This window comes from Bactrocera dorsalis, chromosome 2, assembly GCF_023373825.1.
Source record: "Bactrocera dorsalis isolate Fly_Bdor chromosome 2, ASM2337382v1, whole genome shotgun sequence".
Taxonomy (NCBI): Eukaryota; Metazoa; Arthropoda; class Insecta; order Diptera; family Tephritidae; genus Bactrocera; species Bactrocera dorsalis.
The window spans coordinates 84,215,583-84,229,882 of record NC_064304.1 but is presented as its reverse complement, the minus strand read 5'-3'; the positions used below and the strand labels follow the sequence as shown (position 1 = coordinate 84,229,882).

At 33.4% G+C, this 14,300-nt stretch overlaps 1 protein-coding gene across 3 annotated transcripts in view; it reads right to left on the bottom strand.

Annotated features, from left to right (window-relative positions):
• Window positions 1–13,719, bottom strand: part of LOC125775325 (dystrophin-like) — a 115,004-nt gene extending 101,285 nt beyond the window's left edge. For 2 of the 3 annotated variants that reach the window (XM_049447470.1, XM_049447471.1), the window contains exon 1: window positions 12,674–13,719. The gene's annotated coding sequence lies outside the window, so the exon portion shown is untranslated. The remainder of the gene's footprint in view (window positions 1–12,673) is intronic. The other variant, XM_049447472.1, reaches the window with a different exon arrangement.
• Between the last annotated feature and the right edge of the window lie 581 nt (window positions 13,720–14,300).

Below are 14,300 nucleotides of genomic sequence, written 5' to 3'. Positions count from 1 at the left end.
AGATACTTTGGTATCTTGCAGATAAATTCGCTAAATATTCGAAAATAATATCTTTTGACTCACAGATACTTTTTTATCTTGTAGATTCAAGCACTAAATATTGAAAAATAATATCTTTTGACTCACAGATACTTTTATATCTTATAGATAAATTTAAAAACTTTTTTTATATGCAATGAAATTTGAGTTTATTACTAAATTATTTTTTTTTTATAAACAATATATACTTTTTTTATCTCACAGAAACATTTGTATCTGATAGATATTTTGTATTTAACGGAAAAATTAGTAATTCCGGTAATTTTAAAATGTCAAGCGAAGATTGTGATCTACCATAATAGTATAATTTATATTTTTCTAAATCTGAGATACTTTTTTATCCCGTAGTTAAATTTGTATCTCATAGATAAATTCAATAACTACTTGTATATGCAATAAGATTTGAGTTTATTACAAAATTATTCTTTTATGAATAATATATGTTTTTTTAACTCATATATACATTTGTATCTCGCAGATACTTTTGAATTTCACTATAAAAATTAGTAATTTCGTAAATTTCAATATGTCAAGCGACAACTGCGTTCAACCAAAATATAATTTCTATATTTATAAACCATAGATACTTTTTTATCTCACAGATACTTTTGTATCTCATACATACTTTTGAATATTCAAATAACGGAAACTATAAAACTTTTAATTTCTGTTCAAATGCAGTTTGTGCGCAAAAGATACTTTATCTGACAGATACTTTTTAAATATATTTTTAATTTTTTTTTTATTATATTCCATAAAACGACTGTGGCATTTTTTGGTATCAAAAGCATAACAATTGATAAAAATTAATATGCCTGTTGGAACCATATACTATCTATGTATGTTATACTTGGTTATATATTTTTGGGTAGTTATGTAAGTTTGTACATATGCGACATACAGTTTTTTTGCTTTGGCAGTTCAGCTATATATTTGCACAGCTGTCCATTGTTAGCGCCAAGGAAGCAGGGCGATCAAGGCCAACACTCAATTGATTTTGAGCAAAATAAACTTTTGTGTACGAACTTTGGATAAGTTAATGCAAAAACAAAAACAAAAAACATTTAAAGGGCACTTATGTAGCCAAAATGTATCCAACTAAGGATATTCAAAAAAAAAAAAACCAAAAATAAAAATAAAATAAAATATAAAAAAAAATTCTGAAATATGTGGAAAAATTACGAAACGGAAATGGGAACTGTGTTTATTCTTTAATTCGACAAACACTATGCATGTGGCCGCTAAGCGTCATAGGAACCCAAATGTATTATTTACAAAAAACTCAACATAAATATGTGCATATACTGTACATATTTATATGCATACACGAGTTTATATATATGTCTGGGATATGAAGTGAAGAAAAAACTCCACAAATTCTGCCTCAGAAGTGTGAAAAATTTAATTAGAATTTAATTGTGTGTTCTCTCCTTGTATCCTCCTATTGACAGCGTGCAAACAAAACATAAGCATCACAAAAACAACAACAACGTCAACATTTCAGCAATGAGAGCAGCACTTAAAATAATGAATGTGTGAACAAAGTGGATTTTCGGCATTAGCCCCACACAACCACACACACACCCACACAGAGGCATTTATTGATTGACTATATTCACTCAGCCATTTATCTATTGACTCGCCACGCAGCTGTGTGTTGTACTTTATGTGCTCGCATGCTAAGCGCCTTGAATTATGCTCTATGTGCGTCACAGCTCATTCGTTCGCTCAGTTTGAGCCGCTCATTGTTTGCTAATGTCAAATATTTGTAGCGCAAACTTAATTATGAGCGCACACATGGAGCTGGGGTAGTGGAAATATTGCAATGAGGTGGGCATGGCAGTAAATTTGTTGAAATTTTGACACGTTCACGGCGGAATATTTGTCTATGCCAACATTTCGATGTGTATGTGTTTGTGTGCTTGTAGACTTGTGTCTTTGTGTTTGTAAATAGTTGTTGCACATAAGGAAATGCAATCGCAGCATAATTACACGTTGCTACTCATTAATCGGTTGTTAAGCGCACTGAAGCGTCTTAATATTGCTATTATTGCTTAATAACTTAAGTTAGCTTCATTTGAAAATAATAATTTCAATTAATTTTAGTCACTCAAATAAATGCGCAGATTTCTGCTAAATTAAATAAAAATAATTTAAAGTCATGAAATTAACTAAAACTCCTATGATTACGCAACTTCTTCAGATACTTATGCTATGGCAACCGAATTCACCTAGCGCAAATATTATAAGAATTTTTACCGACATTGTGAAAATGGGCGAAATCAGACTACACTGGGCCAAAACTGGGATGAATCGGACCAATACTTTCCTAAGCCCCCATGTACTTAATATAAAGATTTTCGAATTTCGGGGTGACTTTTTACCCCATATATCGGCCAATATGTGAGTTCGCACGATCAAGCGTGTCCAAAGAGACCTGATCGCGGTACTCTTTTTGAAAAAAAATTCAGCTTTTTCAAGTCGTGCAAGAACGCGTTTTATACCCTAAATATCCACCAAAATCATTCGAATGGATTCGCGAGAATTTGTCGAACTCTCTTGTCATCTCGCTAGCACTTGTTTGACGATTTTTAAGCACCATACCTTTCACTTTTTTAAGATTTTCATCTGTTGAAGAGGTCGAAGGTCGTTCAGAACGAGGAATGTCTTCAACGATATCTCAGCCTTTGAAGGCATCGTACCACCGGTAGGCTTGTGTTTTTTGATAAAACTGAATCATTGGAAAAGGCTTAACAATATTCGCTACGAATCCGATTTAGAAGATTTTTCAGATTATAATTATTTTATTTTAAGTTTGTAAAAAGTTACTCAGGATAACATTTTTAGAGCTTTCAAACTGTGTGTATTTTATTTGGCAGACAAATTTCAAAATATCTGTACCACTGAAGTGTTTTTTCAAACAAATTGTTGGTTTTAACCTACAGATACATTTGTATCTTATAGATACATTACTGTTAATTGCAAATTTTGTGTTGCATATTTGTGGCGTTTCCAAGAATAATTGTGAAGTATTTCATATACAATTTTATCAAGTTTACAAAATATCCTGTTAATTTCACATTTTACTACATACAAAATGTGATTATTTTACGTTTTTTGAAGTTATAGATACTAATGCAATGGCATATATATTTTACTTTTATTTATTAATTTGCATCTCATAGCTATTATAGCGTTTATTGTTGATAAGAATGTTGAGGGGATTAATGAATTATTACTCCTGATATGTAATGCGTGAATTTTGTAACAATTACAGTACTTATCTAAACATCTACGCTTTAATATCCGTGTGTGTCAATATTTACACAGTCAACCATCATCTACAAGCAATTAAAATTAACTTAATTGGAGCATAAATTTCCATTTTAAATATTTGTATCTCCAGCTGCAACTGTTGAATGTAAATACTTGTTATCATAAGTGCAGGCACACACACACACAAACACATATATGCATGTGTCTGGCTTAAATAATACTAAATGAAGTGAATATCTGCTTTGAAGCCCGAAATTCCGTGCATTGAGCGTATTGTTGGAGTACATTTGTATGTGGCCGCAAGTAAATGAAATGTTTGTCAACGATTTAATAAATTTCTTTGTTTAATTGTCGTTTGTTGTTGACAAGTCTTTGGCTTTGTTTTCATTTACCGAGCTTTCAAAACTATGTCACACAAGTCACACATGCCTTCCAAAGAATTGCCCAATTACAAAGAATTATTACCACCGACTGTTTGCCTTGCCACGCCTGGCTGCTCAACGCAGACGGCACAATGTGGGTTAAAGTTTACGAAGAGTTCACACTCAGTGCTCTGAGCATAGATGCGATTTATTTCGAAAGTAGACACGCACATAGATACATATACAGACATATAGACACATATATACATTCATAGATACATATATACATTCATAGGTACATAAAGGGTGATTTTTTAAGAGCTTGATAACTTTTTTTTAAAAAAAAACGCATAAAATTTGCAAAATCTCATCGGTTCTTTATTTGAAACGTTAGATTGGTTCATGACATTTACTTTTTGAAGATAATTTCATTTAAATGTTGACCGCGGCTGCGTCTTAGGTGGTCCATTCGGAAAGTCCAATTTTGGGCAACTTTTTCGAGCATTTCGGCCGGAATAGCCCGAATTTCTTCGGAAATGTTGTCTTCCAAAGCTGGAATAGTTGCTGGCTTATTTCTGTAGACTTTAGACTTGACGTAGCCCCACAAAAAATAGTCTAAAGGCGTTAAATCGCATGATCTTGGTGGCCAACTTACGGGTCCATTTCTTGAGATGAATTGTTGTCCGAAGTTTTCCCTCAAAATGGCCATAGAATCGCGAGCTGTGTGGCATGTAGCGCCATCTTGTTGAAACCACATGTCAACCAAGTTCAGTTCTTCCATTTTTGGCAACAAAAAGTTTGTTAGCATCGAACGATAGCGATCGCCATTCACCGTAACGTTGCGTCCAACAGCATCTTTGAAAAAATACGGTCCAATGATTCCACCAGCGTACAAACCACACCAAACAGTGCATTTTTCGGGATGCATGAGCAGTTCTTGAACGGCTTCTGGTTGCTCTTCACCCCAAATGCGGCAATTTTGCTTATTTACGTAGCCATTCAACCAGAAATGAGCCTCATCGCTGAACAAAACACGCGCGCGAAACACATTTCGAACCGAACACTGATTTTGGTAATAAAATTCAATGATTTGCAAGCGTTGCTCGTTAGTAAGTCTATTCATGATGAAATGTCAAAGCATACTGAGCATCTTTCTCTTTGACACCATGTCTGAAATCCCACGTGATCTGTCAAATACTAATGCATGAAAATCCTAACCTCAAAAAAATCACCCGTTATATACCATCATAGTTAGATGTAGACACATGAGTGTTGAATGATGAATCGAATTTACGCAATTGGAGCAGTGGAGTCAGTGTTGCCATTGCATTGATTGATTTCGTAGACTCAAATTTTAACTCATTGAAGTCACTAAAATCGGTTGTCGCATGCATACATACAAACATTGGGCAATTCAAATTAACTGCCAGCACTTTAAGGCCTTCTATTTGATTTAGCATTCTGTCCATCATTTATTTATTCTCCGAAATATTTTAGTAAATTGGAAATTGGATATCGAACTTTGGCCAACGTGTGCCAAATGGAGGCTGCTGTGCTTCAAAGCAGTTCAAATTTATAAATATAAGTAGCAAATCTCTCACATAAATGTATGCACTTTATAAAATAGCCACAATTTGCATGATTTGGCCTCATCATACCAAAATATTTTCAATTAAAAGCGAAAATTTCCTCTTTCAAGCTCTTTGCTTGCTATCAAGAGCGTAAACAAAATAATTTCTAACTCTATTTCGAGGCAAATGGTCGACAGCCTTGTCAACATTGCCAGCACAAGTTTATATCTACCATCAGCGTCAGTGAAATACATTATTTAGAATAACTGAACTTTGTTTTTGCCACATGTGCTGCTGGAGCGCCTTGGAAGCAATAAATACTGTTAAAAAGATATTGAATGCAATTACATATATGTACAATATATATGTACATACAGTTGAAATTGATATTGGTACAGAAGAGGCAACTATTATCAGTAACATCATTTACAAGTACACATACACATATACGTACATCATTTATGCATTAGGAAATATGAACTAAATGCGGCGTCTTTTTTTAGATAAAAAAGTTAAAGTCTGCATATTGCAACTTTGTAATATTACATAATTGTGTACCAAAAAGAATATTTTGGTGTTAAAAAGCTACAATTGTTGCTTAAAGATGATTTTGCAACTCAAAGATATTTGTGTATCTTGTAGATACTATTATATCTTATAGATAACTTTGCGTAATATGTTTGTATATATGTTTATACTAAACTTAGAATTCTCTTTAAGTAGCTAAGAAGTTACACACATAATTCTCATACATGTGATCAGCAACTATTTACGACATATCGCCACTTTCAGCTAGACAAACAGCTATTAGGTCCAAATATAGCCAACTTTCAGCTACAGACAACAATTGCTGCCACGGCAGTTGCAACGAGCAACATGTAACACCAGTCCTGCTTGTTGCCATCAATTTGGGACCTCTGTCAAGCACGCCGTCGTTGCTGTTGTTATTGCTAAGTTTAGTTAGAAACTGTTGCCGGTCGTTCAGCTGCTGTTGCTTGCCGCACGATGAACGACCTTCAACAGCGACAGCGATGAGGTAAGCATTACGGCCGCTCTTAGCCGCTGTGGCTGGACAAAGAACTCGTCAAACCGGAAACAAAGGTAAACATGCAAAAGGAAAAATTGCTAAACAATCTCAATGCTGCAAGAGTCAACGGTGCAGCGCCTTTGCTGCAAGCAGGAAGACCACATTTTTTGTGGTCATAAAGTTCAGTCGACGGCCAGTTTGTTTGTATGTAAATACTGAAGCAATACATTTAAGGCGCACACATGCGAGGAGTGTGCGTGATTAATTATCGACGTCTGGAGGCATACTAATACATGTTTAGTTTATAAGAACGTCTTCAGTGTTAAGTGATTCACGTTACTGTTAGAGTTTGGTTGAAAATCTAAAGACTAAGTGGCATTCGTAATCACAAAATTTTGTAAATTATCCCTCCTAAACTATGGTGTCGAACTCAACCGACTAAATAATATACGCTTAGAGGTCTCTCACTATCGTTTTGTTATGTCCGTTGACAATATACATGCAGTTTGTCGAGAGGCGGCTGTTATTGTTGAATTTTTTAAACTCCGTAAGTTTTGAGTAATTCCCGAAATCGACGAAGAATATTCTCGATTATATATGTATGTAAAATATTACTTAGCTGTATATATATAAGGTGCACGAGTTAAAGTTCTCAAATAACATCGAAATATATTCCAAAGTTAATCGAAGAAAAATTCAAACGATTCATGACGCACAGCTTTCAGTACATCGCTAAAGTGAGATTCATCGGGAACGATGCATAAAAAAAAGAAGATGAAAGTAGATATTTTATAAATGCTTAAGTCCTCGCAGAAACTCTCTGAAATGATTTTCTCAAGGTAGTAAAACTTGAGTTCTTGAGTCATGATTCTGGATCATATAGTGCATTTGGCATAAATCTTACCAAACAGTAAATAAATATGCCGATGAGGCTTTAAGGGATTCAAATGTGGATCATTTTCACAGTCAGTGCTTGCTAAAATTATGGAGTGAAATACAAAGTTAATCCCATTTCTATGAAAACTTTTTTCTTTTTACACAGTTCTTTATTTATCTGCTTTTATGAAAACCTAACAATGGTTTGTATAATTAATCTCAAATCTTCGCTATTTGTCATCAAAATGCAAGTCACTTAGTCTTAGAAGGCCCGGCAGGCAAAATCCGTTTCGTTTTTGAGTGAAGATAGCTTTAAAGTTTCGTTTTCATAATAATATGTTCTATGAGGTTTCTCATATAAAAAAATTTAATTGCTGTATTGAGATTCGAAAGAAGACAGAGGAAGTAACTATGGTTTTTTATGTAAAATTTCTGGAGAATATGGAGTTTCTGGAAGTAGTGTTAATAAAAAGTTGTTGGTTCATTATATTTAGGAGCGAAGTCAGTGCAGAGTGGCATACTAGTATAAAATGCTGGCTCTATAAATTTCAAGTTCTTGGTAATAATTTTTTAAGATGTCACGAAGGATCGGTGTTATAAGTCGTAACTAGATATTGTTTCTTCTCATATACAGGGTGTTTCCAATTATTAAAAAAATATTGAAGAGGAATTGGGTGAAATTTTTGAAGTATTTTTTATTTTATTTCAAAGAAAAAAAGTAGATCTCTATTCTTCATAAATAAAGGGTGCTTCAAAAACCATATTGGAAAACGAATTGGTTAATTTTTAAGGTTGTATCGTTTAGGTGTTTCATGTAGAAAAATATTTGTTTCCTTTTTAAATGTAAAAGGTGCTTAAAATAATGTTTTAAGTTTTACACTTGTCAAGAAAAATATATTTCTGTTTATGTAAGTAAATATTATCAATTCAGTACTGAAAAAAATTGTATGAAAAGTCATATAGTATTTTTATATAAATAAATAAAAATATAAATGTACACAGATACACCAATTACTCTTTAATAAAAGTAAAAAAAATTTTAACATTTTTTTTTATAAATTTTTTTCTTTGTTTTGAATTTAATTGCTTATTAAAGCAACGATGTTTTGATTTGTTGTTTTGTTATTGTTTCCATAACCTAAAATTTGTTTTAAGTTGTTTTGTCTTTACGTTTCGTTTATTTGCTTAACAGTGTCTTTAAGTTTTGTTATTTTTTATGTATGTTTTTATTATTAAGTATATTTTTAGTATTAATTATGTTTCTAATATTATATTATTTTATATTATATAATATTTTTTTATTTAATTTAAATTTTTTATTTTATTTTTATTTTTTTTAAATTTTTTTTAATTATATTATTATTTTTTTTTAGTTTTATTTATTTATAATTCCAGTGTCTTTATTTTTGCATTTTTTTTTGTTTTTATAGTTCCACCTTCATGAGGTGTAATTCGAGCGCAGGCCAATAAACGCCGGCAAAGTTAGGCGACGCGCTGAATTTTCACAGCTGCTCAAGTTTGCCACAAATACCAAAAAGAAAAAAAAAAAACAAAAAAATCACTCACACACTCGCAGAAGTCAATTCTTGGCTAAATTAAATGCGCAGCAATTCGCTGACCTTGTTTTTGTAATGTGATATACTCGTACAAATATTTGTATTTGCCATTTCTACTTTAATTCGTCGAAAAACACTTTAGCTCACCAATTTTTTTTTGTGCCACACTGAGCATTGAACTTGGCACTGAGCACTGAGCGTGTGGAAAAGCAGCGAAGGCATTTGTTTGCTGCTTTTGATTATTTCCTGCGTTTGTTGCTTTTTAACACTTCTCCAATGTACTCGAAAATTAGTTGCTGTAAGTACCTTCACACTTCGTGAGTACATACACATACTTAGGCGCATGCACACGAGCACATTTGTGTGTATGTGTTTACTTTAGTACTTAAGTCGTGGAAATTTGCATATTTTTGATTAAAAACCGCCATCATCGATTGGTCGTTTGTGTGGTCGTGTGCGTCGCTAATGGCCGCGCGTCAAAGTCGACTGAGCCTTAAAAACAAACAACAACAAATTGCTTAAAACATTTTCAAACACTACTTTGCACTCACACTTACACACTCATGCAGCAATGCAATCGGCACTTCACATGTGGAAATTGTTACAATTCGTTGTAAGCTTTTAGCACTTTTTTGTACTTGGTATTTTTGCACAAATTGTTGTTGCTGCACTATTTTTGCATTTTGTGGCATATATGCCCTGTATATAAGTTTTTATCATGCCTATATGTGTCAGTAGTGACGGTTTGATTGAATGCCGCGCTTCAGTGATTTTCATGCTTGAAAGTGTGAGAGTTTTTAGTTATACTGCAAAAACAAATTGATTTGAAAATAATTTTGTTATTTTAATGGAAAAAATTTTTTTTTTTTTATTTTTAAATATTTTTTTCGTTGCAATTCATGGCGATTTTTTATTTTTATTTATTTTGAGTGGAGCGAAATGCAAATGCCACACAAATACTAAATGAATTATTTTTGCAGAATTTGGCTGCAGTGAAAAATATTAAAAATGCACAAGATTTCGGTACAAAAATGTATTATTAATAAATTTAAATATTTCGAGGCCTATAGTATCTTTTTGACTACTTTCTATATTGCAAATCGATTTATATAATATTTTATTATTTATTTTATAGAAAACTAATCAATACACATAATTTACACATATATATAATTTACAAAATGTAATATTATTTCGGTCTAAATTAAATTTTATAATTTCCTTAATTTTAAAGATGAGAGAAGTAGTTAAAGTTTCCTCAAAAATATTAGAAAAATAATTTAAAGAATTTAAGAATTATTTTTAAAATAATTCTGTGAATCATAAGCAAGTAAAAATGTAAATCCAAAAATTGTTTGTATTTATTTATGAAATATTTTTTAAATAAAAAAACAAATATTAAAAAAATATTATAGAAAATTAAAAATATTTAGATACAAAAAAATCTAGCCTTTTCTTATTTTCTAAACATTTTTTTTATTATAAAATAAAATAAATAAAAAATATTTGAAAAATTAATATTAAAAAAAAAATATTAAAAAAAAATATAGGAAAATAAATTTCATTTCTTTGTATATAAATTTTTTTTTTAGTTTTAAATTTGTTTATTTAAAAAAAAATACTTTCTATTTTCTGTTTATAAAAAACAATTAAACCAAAGAAATTATTTTTAATATTTAAAAAAAATAAGGAAAAAAGAATTAGAAAATGTAAAAATTTTAAATTAAATGAGTTATGGCTCGCTCAAACAATAAATATTAAGTTTTCACAGTGAGATGGATATATTTCGACTAAAAAGTGAGTGAAGTATCTATTTTTACACTCTGAGTATAAAATAGCAGTTTTCGATTGGCCAATTTTCTACTAGGGGAACAAAAAGTTTTTATGAGAAAACAACAACAAAGTTATCGAGTTGAAGTGAAGCAAAAGGATATTTGGTTAACTCATTAAACTGGCATAGCTTCTGTCTTCAATTCTGCCTACTTTTGCTTTGCATATTTTAGCTCACTTTTGGCATTGTGAATGGTTCAAATGACATTTGAAATTGAAAAATATTTTTTTTCTTGTATTTTTAAAAACTTAAGACTTAGCATCAATTATAATAATGTATAGAAAATAAAAATAAATGGTTACAACAACGTTTTATAACGCGAGTAAAATAATGTCTGCACTAAAAAAGAATTATAATACCATTGCGCATGCGTCAGAAGCAAAGTTAGCGCAGAGCTGCAACACACGTGCTGCTCATTTGTTCCAGTATTTGGTATAGTTTGTTCGATTCGCTGGAGAGTAACGCTTTGCGAGTTGAAGACAGCTCATATTCGCTAATACCAGCCTATTTGATTTATACCAGATTTATACCAAAATAAATCGCATAGAGCCTGATGGTCGAAGGTATGTTTGCCGACCAATCTATCAAGAATTTGATCCTCGCTATGTATAACGTGTAGTGAGACATGGTACAGGATCAATCATGGTGTAGGAATTCTTTTCCTGGGGTGGTGTAGGTTCGCTCCATATGATTGATGGAATTTTAAATAAGGAGAAATACGTCGACATCCTAAAAAATATCATTCTGCCATGGACTAATGACAATTTGCCTGTTATATTGGAATTACAACAAAATAACAATCCAAAGCACACGGCAAAGTCAATACAAAAGTTTTTTGTTGAAAATTCCATGAATGTTTTGGAGTGGCCTGAAGAGAACACATCTGGGTTGATGTCAAAAAAGTTGTAGGTATCAAAAATATCACAAATATGGATGTCCTTTTTGATGAAATTAGGACGGCATGGCAAGCAACACTAGTGGTGTGCTGTCAGAGTCTTATAACGTCAATTCGCAGTGGATGTGAAGCAGTATTAAAGTAAAAGGGTTAAGCAACAAAATACTAACTGAAAGTAAGCAATATTTTTTAATAGCAGTATTTTTTGCTGATAAAAAATTTTAAAATATTCGTATTTTTTTCGTATCTCAAAGCTGCAGTTTGCTAAGAACATGTTAAAATGGTTATTGATAAAGCTTTTTGTGATTGAATTTTTATCTGTGCCACACATGTGTGTATTTGTGAAATACACATATGCAGTTCCTTTGATAAAAAATTCAAATAAAAAAATTTAAATTAAAATTCGTAAATATTTTCTAACAACCGTTAGCTCTACACTTTCATTTTCTAAAAAGCAAAAAAAACAATCACTTTAGCACTTGGAAGCTTTTAATATTGCTAAGCAATTTGTATTTTATAATCAACCACTGACGCTGGCATTCATAACCAATCACCCATCAAGTTTCTAGGGCATATGAGATACATTTTTACACCAAGCGATACTTTCGCATCTCCAAGATATTATTTGAAATTCCGCACTTCGCCTCGCGTTTTACGGGCTTTTTATGATCGCGACACAATTTCTGCCAATTCCACATGCCCGAATCAAAGCGCCTTGCATAAGTGCATGCAAATGTACATACGTGCGCAAAACAATTTTAAGTCGCTTTAGCTAAGCAGCAACTTCCTGTCGCCTGCAGTGCGTGACACGCAACGCACGCGCTTGCTTTTCGCTATATTAATATTAGCCGCACGACATTTGCGTACTGCATGCATTTTTGCTTTGCTTTTTTGTTGTTGTTGTGTTACTTGTTTTTGTTTGCCACACAAATATGCACCAATTTGAGCGTTGCGTAGCGGAATGAGGCGACTGCACGACATTTTTGCTTTGATGGCGAGCGTTTGTTTGTTTATATGTATATTTATTTGCGTGTATGCGCATTTGTATTTATGTGTGTGTGTATGCACATTTTGCTGCGGATCTCGCGACACTGGGTTCGTATTTTGCGCTCATCTGTGTTTGTTGCATCTTATTAGAGCACTTTCTTTTTGTTTTATTAAAAAAAAAAAAACAAAAAATGGGCAACATTTACACACACACGCACAAATATGCACATACGGAGGAAATATCTTATATTACCGGCAATACAATTGACGCCACACGCGTCTACAACAACGATAACAAAAAAAAAGCACAATGCGACCGACGGTCTAGGCCTCGGAGTAATTGCGACTGAAGCGAACCGAACGCCACTGAAAGCGAATGAAAACTGTCCGACTGTTTGACTGACTGAACTCAACGGTAACGTACGCGTATCGGCCAAGCGGCAGCGCCTCGGCTGGGGCACGCTTGCAGCGACGCATGCATACACATTACAAGAAGAACGTGAGTGTGCGTGTGTGAGTATTTGTGCCGCCATAAATAAACTCAACATACTTGCGCATGTTGCTACAGTTCTCAGTCGAAGCGACGTTGAGTCACGTTGCTGCTGCTTGTTGTTGTTACTGGCGTTTCCAGTATTTCCTTTGTGCCGGTTCTTTCGTACTCCGCAAGCAGCTCCAGTCGGTGTTTGACAACACACGCGGTCGCTGTACGACGTTAGCTGCGCAGTGGACTGTGGCAGCGCTGCTGCGAGTGCAGCTACTTGTTGCCGCGCTTCGCTGATCAGCCAGCCACACTCACCGTTCACATTCATGTGTGTGTGTGTGTGTCTGTTTGTTTGACTTTTGGTTTGTTTATGTTTTTTGCCCCTTCATGTTTTGCTTTGTCTTTCGGTTTCGTTTTCGTTTTTCAGGTTCTTTTTTATTGACTCGTTTGCCTTTTTATTGAATTCTTTCGGCTTTACTCACAACAAATGCGCGCTTGTGCCTTGCCTTTGTGCGCCAGCCATACACACACATACACACGTGTAAATGTATTTTGACTTGTAAGTAGCCTTGTTTTGTTGTTTTTGTTGCTGTTCTTGTCGACATGAGTGCAGTAGCCGAGTGTAGTGGAGCTGAGTGGCTCTTGGAGTGGCGTGTCGCGTTGCGCGTTGAGTGCCAGAACCGCTTGCTTGCTGTTTGTTGCCGTTGTTGTTGTTGTGTCGCATAGCGATCAGCAGGCAGCACTCAGCATCAACTCACCAGCTTTGACTTACGACCCTTCCGCTGCTGGCAGCGCGAGCTTCCTACTTAAGCCAACGATATTTACATGTGTAATACACATACATAAGTGCATGTTCTCGTATGAGTACATGTACATATGCACTCTTGTATGTGTGTGTACAATTGCTGATCACTGGCAATGCATTTGGCGCTCATACGAATTTATCAGGCTTTTCAATTAAGCAAAAATATTTTTATGATTGTCATATACAATTTTAATTGAGTCGCCGCTTGACCTTTCACCCTTGAGATTTCATGTATTTCTTTGTCTACAATTTGAGGCTTGATTGATGCAATAAATTTGTTTGGGGATTATTATTGGGGCTGCATTTGTACATATGTATATCTGTTAATATGTATGTTGTATGCAATTGCATTTATTCTATAAATAACTGTTTGACAAGAAAAAACGTTAACTTCGATTGCATGGAATAATAACCTTCACAAACATAAAAGTTTTCCGTACAAAGACTCGATTTGGATCGTTCAGTTTGTATGGCAGCTATATGTTATAGATGTCAGATATTGGCAGTTCCGACGAATGACCATCTTCTTAGGAAGAATTGGACACATGCAAAATTTTAGGTTAATATATCGGTATAATTTGGGAATGGTTTATG